This window comes from Taudactylus pleione, unplaced genomic scaffold (assembly GCF_031769625.1).
Source record: "Taudactylus pleione unplaced genomic scaffold, aTauple2 ptg000286l, whole genome shotgun sequence".
Taxonomy (NCBI): Eukaryota; Metazoa; Chordata; class Amphibia; order Anura; family Myobatrachidae; genus Taudactylus; species Taudactylus pleione.
The window spans coordinates 720,001-732,444 of record NW_028284688.1 but is presented as its reverse complement, the minus strand read 5'-3'; positions in this window follow the sequence as shown (position 1 = coordinate 732,444).

Genomic DNA, 12,444 nt, shown 5'->3' with positions numbered 1-12,444 from the left:
ATGAGGGAGATTAAATTTCCAATATATTGAATCTGCTTGAAGACTAAATCCTGGACAGGCCTGATGGACACTGCAATTTTCATCCAATTCTTACTCAACACCTTGGTTCAAAAAATATGAAAATGAAGCTCTATCGTGATCCTTTCATCTTTCAGATAAAAAAAAAAATCTTTACAATTTTTAAATTTCAATTGATCCTTCAAATTATGTAGAAGCTAAATTCATTAATCCTTCAAAAATTTCTCCTGGAAAAAAAATTTGTTGCCAAAAATATTTTCTATCTACTGTAGGCTATTTGCTTTATCTCAAACTTTACCTGTCCACATGTTGCTGGTATTAGTCACAACCGCTGTTTGTCAGAACAATGTAATTAAGGATGTCTCTGTTTTCACCCCAGTCTATCCTGAATGTGCACAAGATAAGGCTGATATTTCTCCTTCAACTGATTTCTTGTCCCATGATACTGTAGATCACTTTTCTAAGTTATACTACTCTATTCATCTCAAGGGTTTACCATCTGTATCATTACCCTCCATTGTATAAACTTTCACACTGTAATTTATAAAAAATGTTGCACTTTTTTATTTGGGAGGACTTTCTAAAAAAAAATATATATATTATATTGGATTTTTATTTCTTTACATACCATACTGAGCAGATGGAACAGGTCAATCAGATCATGGAACACTTTCTCTGGACTCTGGATAATAACAATCTTACATGTTCCTCTTCTCAGATCATTGGTAATAAGGCTTTTGATTCAAGGAAACTTCCCCATCACCTCTTCTGATTGATCAACATGAAGTGAAGGAAATCATAGGTAGAAAATGGGCACTTATTGTTTGTCACTTAAACTGGGCAGGGGGTGCAGAAAATTCAACTGAAAGAGGATAATTCTGCCCTCTAACATGTCTCTCTTCATTATTATTACAGACTTTTCTCAATTCTTGTTTTTTGTGTAGGTGTGCCCATCTCTTTATAAATTTTCTCTACTATCCAGACTAATCCACTCTCACAAATGTCCCACTCTCTACTCTTTTGCTTGCTTATTCCATTTGTGTTCACAGAACATTAGTACATGTGACATGTGACATACTAACCAGGTTGGAAACAAGTTTATCTGGAGATATACTGTTTCAACAAATTGACTTTAAGCTGGGTACACACTAAATGATGTGTACCCGTTGAGCATATCGTGAGCGGAGGGAGTGCCGGCATTGGCAACTGCATACACACTTGCCGATGCCGGCAGTGATGGAGTGATGGCTGGAGCCATGCTACATTCTGCAATATGGCCCCTGCTGACGATATTGCCAATCAGGCCTACATGCAGATCCAACGGGCAATGTCGCTGATGAGGTGCAGGAGCGTGTATTTTCATCTACATAGCAGGTACTCTACACACTCGCCGATCAGACAACATATCATATAGTGTGTACCCGGCGTAAGAGAGCTACATAGCTCATGTTTCTGGATCCAGAAAAGAGGGGTCTTAACATTCCCTAACTGTGGTTGGTGTCCACCTGCTGTCATGCATGGAGCAATGTCTGAGGAACGTGGTGCAAAGATCATGCTGCATTCAGCACATAGCATAGGCATATCTATAATGGTTGGAGGGTGCGTGGTGCACATGGGCCCCTGGGTCCAGGGTGGCCTAACCCACACACCCTGCACAAATACATTATACTTACCTCTATGAAGTCTGGTGCCAAAACTGCAGAAATCACACCATGTTCCCAGAGACCTGTACATGGGGCCAGGAACATGAAACAAGCACTCTGTTCCTCCAGATCTGCGCATGCACAATCAACCTTGCATACTTCCCTGGCGAGAGGAGGGGGCATATGGAGACTGCCCATTGCCCTCTCCTGTCTTAGACTCCCCCCGGCACATATCCATGTGCCCTATGAGGAATTAGGATCAGGAGGAGCGAACCCTTGATGTCTAAGTGGTCTATTTACTAAGCCCTTGATGGAGATAAAGTGGACAGAGATAAAGTACCAACCAACCAGCTCCTAATAGTCAATTTTCAAACACAGCCTGTGACATGCCAGTTAGGAGTTGATTGGCTGGTACTTTATCTTTGTTCACTTACTCTCCATCCAAGGCTTAGTAAATAGACCCCTAAATTTCTTGCTCAATACAGTATTTCCAATGAATGCGTGCTCCTATAATTGTTTTAGAAAACTGGAGAGTATGCTATTTTTTACTAATTAAACCACATACACGCACATTGGCCCCCTCATTTCTTCAAATAAACTGATCTTGCAAGTTGGTAGAGTCTGATCCTACAGGGCGGGGAGCAGACAAAATAAAATATATAGGTATTGGCAAAAGATTTGTTTTCACGGAAGAAAATGTGCTGAAATCATGAAAAACAATATTTATTCTGGCATTCTAAGCATTTACATAGATACAGTAATATATATATATATATATATATATATATATTCTAAAATTAAAGGTATAGTTATTTTATATAAAGATCACCACAGTTGTTCATTACATTTATCCCAAAATGAATCAATGTATACTCTATTTCTGCTACATAACAGACGACTCTCATTCACATAATGAAACTAATACTGGAGATACATTAACATTTATGTGCTCTGCACAGGCCAGCTGAGAGCCGTGGTGGGCCCGGGTGATAGGGGGAGTGGCCTAATTGCGGTATGTGTGGCCACGCCCCCTTCCCCCCAAAAAATCTTTGCAGCGTCGCAATGCGCTATGCGCTGGGTAGGGGGGCGCTCTGGGCCCCCTCAGCCCTGCTCAAAGCCAGGGGGGGCGCAATCAGTGTGATCGCTCCCCCCCACAGGCATAGGAGACTGCTGTGGCTGCTGCTGTGAGGGAGGGGGAGCAGCGCTGGACCCGGGCCCCTGCCGGACCTCTCAGGAAGCCCGGGCCCCGGTAATCTGTACCCGCTCCCCACCCCTCTCGGCGCCCCTGCCTCTGCATTATATGTATTAATCATGGTAAGAATCTAAATCTGTCCAGTTCAAATATAGAATAGAGAGAGAATAATGGCTTAGGTAGAATTAGTCATATATATGGTCTATGAACAGAGAGGTCAGATAATTATTTATACCCACTGATATCCCTTAAGATGAATGAATATAAATTGCTATTATTTAAATACTAAATATTTCAAAAATAAAATGGATTAGGACAAATCAGCATGGTTATGTACTAAAGACCCATGACGGCATCTGACTGATGCTGAGTTACATAAAGGTATACCTCGTACATTTTCTTGATTTGCATAAAATAAATGAGCATTCTTTCCTGAATTTGCAGAGTCAAGTTAATTCTAATTTATTCATTACCTGCTTAGAGCCTGATAACTGGTGAAATACCACTGGGGACTGTTCTTTCTGCAATAATTAATACATTTGCTTATTCTGCTATTTTAAAGTAAAGCAGCAGGAATTGTTACACCTCCTATATTTGTGTTAAAGGCCGGTAAGAGAGAAAGTACAGCTTGGCTATAGCTCCAATATCATTAAGAAAAGAATAGTTTTTACTTCCTTCAGAAAATAAATTAAGCTGTCAGGACTTCCCCCTGCAGCGAGACATTCAGTTGCCTCAAACCCAAGTGATAACTGTAACTTTATACATAACTGGGAGCAGGGCTAGTGCTAGTGTAATCAGCACTACCTGCAAACTATGAATATGCACCCTGCTACAAGTTTCACTGTGAGAATACCAATTAATCTATTATATAATGCATCATATATATAATAATCTATTATATAATGCATCATATCTGATGCTATTTTTGCACTACACACATTATTAGGGATGGCTATTCATAAACATCAATGGTTTATGGCCGATGTCAAATGCTTTTACCATCGATGGGGGAGAACCAGATGATTTCCCTCCATTAGCGGCACAGCATAACCAAATGTTTTTTCTTGATTAGGTGTCAGGACACAGAGCATAGCTCCACCCCTGACACCCATAAAACCTCATCCCCAGGTGTTGATTGGCCCATGGGCCAGTCAGTCAGAGAACAGAGATGGCCACCGTTTCATGAAACCATTAATGATCATCCATTACATACTTGGTAACCACCAATGACTAATTGCTATAATGCCATCAATGGTAACCATACCAATAGAGATCCGTACACATTACTCAGGGTCACCCCCTTTCACCCAAAGAATACATTTATATCAATACTAATAAAACATGTAAATTAAAATAAATAAGATTCCTGGATATGGCTCAGTATATAGAAAAATTCCTCCTTTTTCTCCACAGAATAAATGTATTAGCAAGAAAAAATGAAATGGTATTGGCAAGGGTCACGAGTGAATGGAAAGTGATCTGTTGGAAGTTGTTTGATGCGGCTACCGGGTGTGATTCTCTTCCCGGCAACCTTCACAGCTGGAGCTGTAAGTGTTTTTAAGATCAGCCGATCCACCGCCTCATCCGTGATCCCAGGACTTCCAAAGACAGCCCCAGTCACCGGGCGCTCCCCGCTGGTCGGGTTGAGCGCACTTACAACAGATCACTTTCCATTCACTCGTGACCCTTGCCAATACCATTTCATTTTTTCTTACCAAGGACAGAAGTCACAGGTAACAACTTTATTTGCAACAATCTGCTTAATGTATTGCATATACAGGCTAATTAGCCCACCCACTTACTCAGTGACTTTGCCAACAGCACTGCTAATACATTTATTCTGTGGAGAAAAAGGAGGAATTTTTCTATATACTGAGCCGTATCCAGGAATCTTATTTATTTTAATTTACATGTTTTATTAGTATTGATATAAATTTATTCATTGTTTATTGTCAATATATATGTCAGTGGCGGGCTGGGCTGGGGGGCAGGGTGCCATGTGCCGCCTGGGCCGCAACGTCATGCGGGCCGCGGGCAGTCTGTGTCACTGTGACACAGACTGCACCGTGTGTGTAGCGCTGACCGGACGGAGTTCGGTCAGCGCTACACAGCACAAACACACGGCAGCTGTGTGTTTGCTGTAATCAGCAGCCGCTGAGAGTCTGTCAGACTCTCATCGGCTGCTGCTGCTGCTCCCACTGCGGGAGCCATCTTCCAGCTCCCGCAGTGGGTAATGGGAGAGACGTCATCATGACGACGTCTCTCCCATAATGCAAAGCGCCCGGAGGAGCCGGTAGAAGTGTCGGGACCAGGAGCGGGAGTTTCAGGTAAGTGTTTTTTTTTTTTTTTTATTAAGTCTCTCTCTACTGGGGGGGGGACTACTGGGGGCACTACCAGGGGGGGATTACTATGGGGCACTACCAGGAGGGGATTACTACTGGGGGCACTACCAGGGGGGTGGATTACTACTGGGGGCACTACAAGGGTGGGGGACTACTACTACTACTGGGGGCACTACAAGGGGGGGAGATCTACTACTGGGGGAACTACTAGGGGGGACTACTACTACTGGGGGCACTACAAGGGGGGCTACTACTGGGGGCACTACAAGGGGGGGCTACTACTACTGGGGGCACTACAAAGGGACACTACCTCTACTGGGGGCACTACAAAGGGAGGGGACTACTACTACTGGGGGCACTACAAGGGGGACTACTACTACTGGGGGCACTACAAGGGGGGGACTACTACTACTGGGGGCACTACAAGGGGGGACTACTACTACTGGGGGCACTACAAGGGGGGGACTACTACTACTGGGGGCACTACAAGGGGGGCCTACTACTGGGGGCACTACAAGTGGGTACTACTACTACTGGGGGCACTACAAGGGGGGGACTACTACTAGGGGCACTACAAGGGGAGGGGTCTACTACTAGGGGCACTGCATAGGGGGGAGGGGACTACTACTAGGGGCACTACATAGGGGAGGGGACTACCACTGGGGGCACTGCATTGAGGGACCACTGCTGGGGGCTCTATATAAAGGGCAATACTGGGGGTACTGCATAGGGGGGAGACTACAACTGGGGCCACTATTTAAGGGGCATTGCATAAGGGTTACCACTATTGGGGGCACTGCATGGGGGGTGGGCTGCTGCTGGGGGTACTATATAAGGGGCACTGCATAGGGGGTACCACTATTGGGGGCACTATATAAGGGGCTTACTACTGGGGGCACAAGGGACACTGCATAGGGGGGGATCATTACTGGGGGCACTACTGGAGGCCGGCATAAGGGTGTTCTCGCCTGTGGCACACGGGGGCACTACGACAGGGGGCTGCCCCTAATCTTTTTTTTTACCTTACATTAATCCCATATGGACCCGCCTCCTCCCTGAAACACTTGAGGGGGGGCGGCGCCGTAGCATGCACGTTCTTCGGGCACCCTGGCTACAATCTACTCCTCTGCCCCCCAGGCTAAAAGTTGCCAGCCAGCCCCTGATATATGTGATGATTTATAAATAAATGAGTATATCCCTTTATGTATAACTGTTTTGAGTGCACTAATTAACTATTACCTCATTGCCCTGCGACTGCCTTACCTATTTTAGTATATATATTTTTCTATTTATGAGGGTGACTCCCTCATACAGTCGCACTGATATTGAAGGTATTCTTGCAAACTCTTAAGCGCCAAGGTTTATTTCTGTTTATCCCTTTCACCCAAAGGTTGTTCAAGGCTTCTCCTAATGGGAATTAATTTTTTTCAGTTATCTCCCAGAAGACGCAAGCAACTCATAAGCACCTTACCCAATCTACCACATTGAGGGACTTTACAATATATAGTAGAAACAATCAACGGCTTTGCAGTCTATATGTAATTAGGAGTGGCTTACCTAAAGAATAGCCATATCATATGGGAACATTAAAATCAAACCCTGATATATTAGGAGGACTAATCTGTATTTCTGTGAATGGAATTGGACACAAGAAGTTCCTTTATACAGTCAAAACTGTGCCCCAAAAACTACATGCTGAGGACATTTATATCTGTGTCATAGTAACAGTATTTTCTTGGAACCAACCGAAAACTGACACTTGTTACCATCCTAAACACGGACTACTCAAATGAAGTGTCGCTAACACTATATGCAAAACAAGTTACTGCAATATTGCTCAGTGTTGAAGTATTGTTGCCTATACCTAAACTTTAATCTTTAGAGATTATTCTGAGAAGGGCATAATTGTGTATAATTAATTGCTACAATCAATTCTTAGTTGTTTTCTTATGTTGTAATTTTATGCTTATTTTATTTATGGTCATCCCTTATTGATATAATTTTTTTGTTTTTATTTATCCATATTTCTTGTTCATATAGATATTATGTGTTTTTAACCTTATATATACATATTTGATTTTTCTCCATTTTTTAATATGAAATACTTAACTTTATTACCGCCTGTCAGTGTGTGTTTTTGGTCATCAATTCAATTGCTCACCGCTTGATACATCAAGATAGTTGTAGTATCCAATATATGTTAAAATGTCAATACTTTGATGATACTTGTAGTACACTAAAGCTCTTTATAATAGATGATAAATGTTGAAGCGTTGATTGAGCAACTATATATCCGCCCAGATAGCACTTCACAAGCCATTTCCTAAACTTCTGAAACAGAAGCAGACTGATATTTTAAACAAAAGCTGTAAGTGCTGTAGAAGTCTGGGCTGGATGGCCTTGCTAACACCGAAATGCGACAAGGAAAAAAATCATAGCAGACTGCATAATGAAGTACCGCAGAGTGCACATATATTATAAATCATGTTGTGATATTATGCTAATGAGCTGAGTTTCCTCTGTAAATGGATAACTAAAACTGTATGTATGGGAATATTGCTCTTTTTAACATGCTTAATACATTTGATTACATGAATAAGTTTTTTTCTGGAGACCTATGTAAATACACTGGGGCTGCTTCTGATGGAAGACCAAAAATAGACGCATCCCACCTCATTTTGCAGACTGTGCATATGCAGCAAAAATCTACAGGTGGACTGCGCATGTGCCGACCGTGCGTACTGTATGCACCCTGATGGGGGGCACGAGAGCACCTGATTCACTCTTTGCATGGCTGGAACTCTACATCCGAGAAGAGTGTGGGCATCTGTTTCTGACGTAGCTTTTGCACCCACTGATACTAATAATGATGACTGCGACCGTGGATGGAAAAACAGTAAGCGGCGAGACCATCAGCATGAAACCATATAAATCTGGCTGACGCAGACATCTACACTTGTGGGCACTGTGTTTCCCACTCAGAATCAGGTTAATAATGAAAATATAGAGCATTAGCAAATGTAATATGCATGCATCAATCCACACCAGAATACAGAAAAGACAGCTCTCCGTAGCATGACACTAAATTTATATCATTAAAATGTAACTAGATTACAGGTGAAATTTTGTGTAGGAGAACAGAGGTTTCCTGAACGTCATCACTCATATGGATCCACATTTTGATACTTCCCCTGATTTTCTGAGACACCAATGTTCTCTTGGACAGGAACTTTTAATCAATGAGTGAACTTAAAATTCTGGGAAATTGCTGCTCTTGCAGCTGTCAAGAAATTTGACCACCGGCTGAACGGAAATTTATTAACAACTTTACAAAAAGTAGATAATCTGTCTTCTCAAATTTGCTTAAGATTAGGTCAGCTTCATTAATGAAGACACTTAGTGCCCTCATTAGCATTGCATCCCCAGCACCTCTAAGACACATTATGAAACACCGGATACAAAAAAAAGTTGGAAGTTTCTTAGTATCCCAAAGTTATATTCTTGTTCTTTTGTTGCTGAACACTAATAATTTACTGGTTGAAATAAAACTTTTCTGACAATCTTTAAAAATAAAGGCCTCCATACAGCTGTAATTAATTGGGGGCAATTTGGCGCTTTGCAGATTATTGTCCCAAATCAGCAATGTATGGGGTTCCACCATTTGCGGATTCTGATCAAAGAGTGATCGGAATCACTGTAGTAAATCAGGTTGTCCAACATGTTGAATTTCAGTGATCAATCGGGGCAGTAGATGGCTAGGGTACAGAGGCGATCAGCCGATTTGCCGACCATTACTAGTATAAATGATGAGTCTTTCAAGATTTTCAGAACTGTGATTTGCTGAAAATGATCTGTAATGGAAAATATCTGTAATGTATGAGCGCAGATTGGTGATTGGGTAGTCTTTAAATCGGGGGGAGAAAAATCACCCAATCTGTGAATAGTTTTTTTGAGATTGCTGATAAATGGGCCCTTAATAATGTACCAAGCTCAACTTCCCAATCAGGTTTATGGGCTCTGCATTTGGGTGGTAGAATGGTCAATTTCCAAACCATTAGGACAGGGAGGTTATTTGCTACATTATTTTAATAATTTAACAGAACTGTTCAGTCGTCATTTGGTGCTGAAAGAGGGGGGTTACTGTAAATTATCATGGTCAAAGTGAACTCACTTCAAGAGAATTCAATGTCCAATCTGATTGTTGCATGTATACCCCAGTCACCAGTAAAGAAGTATCTATAACCCAGTCACCAGTAAAGATGTATATATAACCCAGTCACCAGTAAAGATGTATGTATAGCTCAGTCACCAGTAAAGATGTATGTATAGCCCATTCCCCAGTAAACATGTATGTATAGCTCAGTCACCAGTAAAGATGTATGTATAGCCCATTCCCCAGTAAACATGTATGTATAGCTCAGTCACCAGTGAAGATGTATGTTCTCCAGTTTCAGAACATGTCCTCTTGTTCTAATACTTCTCTTTCTTTGAGGAATGTCTCCTTCCTGCACCTTGTTAAAACCCTTTATATATTTGAATGTTTCTATCATGTCCCCCCCTTTCCCGTCTCTGCTCCAAACTATACATACTGTATTACAATCTTTTAGTCTTTCCTGGTACAGTTTGTGGTGTAGACCTTGCACCATTTTAGTTGCCCTTCTTTGTACAGTCTCTAATGTATTAATATCCTTCTGGAGATATGGCCTCCAGAACTGAACACAGTGTTCAAGATGAGGACGTACCAATGACCTATACAGTGGTATTATCACTTCTTTCTTTCTGCTACTGATTCCTCTCCCTATGCAACCAAGCATCTGACTTGCTCTACTCATTGATTTGTTACAATGTTTGCTTGCTTTTAAGTCAACTGAAATAGTGACTCCTAGATCCCTTTCCTCTTCAGTAGTTTCCAGTATAGTGTCATTAATACTATATTTAGCTTTTTGATTTTTGAGACCCAAGTGCATGATTTAGCATTTTTTGGCATTAAACTGTAGTTGCCACGTTCTTGACCATTCCTCTAATCTACCTAGATCAATCAATTGCAGAGAATAGGGCATCAGCTGTTCTCCCAGAGCCCATGAGTGGAGGTGCACACGCTATTTAAATAAGTGTGAAAATTGATTGAAATTGTTTGTAGTTGGTTCATAAATTTGGGCCAGTTCCATCAGAAATTGATGAAACTAAGGTTCAAAGGCCAACTGGAATTTGAACAAGCTATATGTATACTGAGTTCTGCACTACATGTCCATCAAGTGCATTCAATGCATGAACATGTTGCACATATGGGAGGAAGGTTTAATTACAAATTCCCAAAACTTTTTTCTCTCCCTCCCTCCCCCCTCTCTCTCTCTCTCTCCCCCTCCCTCTCTCTCCCCCTCTCCCTACCCCTCTCCCTCACCTTTCTTCCTCCCCCTTCCCCTCCCCCTCCCACTCTCTTCCTCTCCCTCTCCCTCCCTCGCCCCTTCTCCCTCCCTCCTCCTCTCTCTCCCTCCCCCACCCTCTACCTCACTCCCCCTCTCTCCCCCCTTCACCCTCCCTCCTCATCTCTTTCCCTCTCCCTCCCTCCCTCTCTCTCCCTCTCCATCCCCCTCTCTCTCTCTCCCTCCCCTCCCTCCCTCTCCCCCTCTCTCTCTCTCTCCCCTCTCCCCCTCCCTCTACTTCTCCCCCCTCCCTCCCTTTCCCTCCCCCTCCCTCCCTCTCGCTCCCTCTCTCCCTCCCCCTCTCTCTCTCCCTCCCTCCCTCCCCCTCTCCCTCCCCCTCTCTCTCTCCCCCTCTCTCTCTCCCCCTCCCTCCCCAAATACAAATACAAATAAAGTGTAAAATGTGGCAAATTATCAAAATACAATTAATAAAACATATATAAAAAAGATGAATGGAGCAACCTGAAGAGATTTATAATAAATCGCTACCTACCTGGACCATAGCCAGGAGTACAGCGAGGCGTCCCCTCAAACAAGGGAGCTAAGTGTGGGTAGAACTATAGCTCCTAACCAAGGAACATATCTAGAGAAAACAAAGAAATAAATGGAAATGCTAAGGCTATGTTTGTTAAGAATATCAATGAGAACAGTATAATCAATCTGCCAATAAACATCTGTATATGAGGGTATAAGTAACAACTGTATGATACCTGAGCAACCCATGCTTCTTCTACTGACTAGTCATAAAAATAATGCATTTACAAACAACAGGTTAATGAAAGAGATTCATTAAGTCTGATCTCTGCTAGAAAAAAAAAAAAAAATAGTAAAAAAAAAAAAACTTACCTGAGTCCAGGGACCGGTGATCTGGGCTCTCGTGATGTCCTCCCTCTGGTCAGCTGGTCTCCCAGCCTGCACTGGTGCCCGGTCATCACCTGATCAAGACCCAGTGCAGTATGGGATGTCATCTGACCGGAGCCATGGAGGACATCACCGGAGCAACGATGACTGCAGGTAAGTGTAATTAAGGGAGGGGGGTCTCGGGGAGGGGGAAGGGGGGTTGCGGGAGGGGGGGGTCGTGGGGGGTCTGCGATTGCATGGGGTCTGCAATCATGGGGTGCAAAAATACCATGATAAGTGTGTGGAAGGGATTCACAGGGACAGATCTTTAGTGCAAGCTTTGTCCCTGCAAGGGATTTGTTGCAAATCCCTGTGATATTGCCTGAATTAGCAATGCAAATGCAGTCGGTAATATCACAATTTAATCTGCATTACAAATGCGGATTGTAGTAAATAGAGCCCTAAGTGTGAATTTGAAAAGTTTATTAAATATCTGAATACCAATGAATATAATCTGAGTTTCACTTATCATTTCCAAGAGAAAAATATTGAGTTTTTAGATGTAACACTCAGTACAGAGAATTGTAAGAATAAAAAAGTTGAAACATACACTTTCTTTAAGAAAGATGATAGTAACAGCTATTTAGATTCCCAGAGTTGTCATCACAAATGGAAAAAGAACTAGCCTTTCTCCCAATTAGTTAAACTGAGATGCAATTGTAGTTCCCTGGAAAAATTTCATGAGCTTTGTGAAGTATTCAGAACAAGGTTTTCGGAAAAGGGTTATTCTGGTTCTCTCATTAATGCAGCCATATTAAGAGCAAGGCTGATAGATAGAAATAATTTAATTATATATCCAAAAGTAGATGCCAGCAAACAAGAGGAATCTGAGCATGGGAAGTGTGCTTTTATCACTCAGTTTAATAATTCTCATAATGAAATTCAACATGTGCTTGGTAAATATTGGCATTTTATTAAGATGGATC